Source organism: Corvus brachyrhynchos, unplaced genomic scaffold, assembly GCF_000691975.1.
Source record: "Corvus brachyrhynchos isolate BGI_N302 unplaced genomic scaffold, ASM69197v1 scaffold93, whole genome shotgun sequence".
In the NCBI taxonomy this organism is placed as follows: Eukaryota; Metazoa; Chordata; class Aves; order Passeriformes; family Corvidae; genus Corvus; species Corvus brachyrhynchos.
The window spans coordinates 1,746,297-1,747,059 of record NW_008237273.1 but is presented as its reverse complement, the minus strand read 5'-3'; positions in this window follow the sequence as shown (position 1 = coordinate 1,747,059).

The following is a 763-nucleotide window of genomic DNA, read 5'->3' as shown; positions in this document are numbered from 1 at the left end:
GTAAAAATGGTAATCGCATCGAGGGGTTTTCTACTTTGAATGTCTCGAGGGATGAAAGAGAATGCCAGATTAAACATGTCGTGTTTTGGGTAATGATTGGAGATTTGGCCTGAGTAACTATCTAATGCAAATTGTAAATTTATATTATTTTGAAGTATGTGCTCTAATGTGTCTGTTGTTACAGGTAAGTAGATGCATGCAAAGTCACATCCTGCCAGGGTGCGGCCTTGCTCTACCCTTCACGATAATTTTTTGCCATTAGTTCTTGTGGCTGTGTGATAGTCTTAGGCGGTTGGAGTGGAAGGAATACCCATTCAATTATGATGAGAGTTTCCTTCTGCTCTTTGTCCCACTGAAATATGAGGCCGTGAAAGTGTGGTACCTTCCCTAGAATGACAAGCTTAAAGGGTAGGGAGGGCTGATTCCTGTGTGCTTGTCTGGTGGAAATGATCTCTTGTATCTTTTTTGAAAGACTGCCTTGCCTCTTTTGTCAGGGATCTAGGGGTGCTGGACCACCTTCCCCTTTTAACAGGTTTGCAATAGGAGCTACATCTTCTGTGGTGAGTCCTAACCAGGACCTTAAATACTTCAGCGTCCCACAGATCTGTTGCTCTTCATCTAGTGTTTTTGGGTTATTATTAACGGTGACAGGTGTTGGGGTGATAGAGGTTTCTGTGATTTTGAGTCCGAGGTATTTCCAAGGGCTTGTTCTCTGCATTTTTTCTGGTTGTAATTCAAAGCCCTTGGCCTCTAGGGCCTCAAT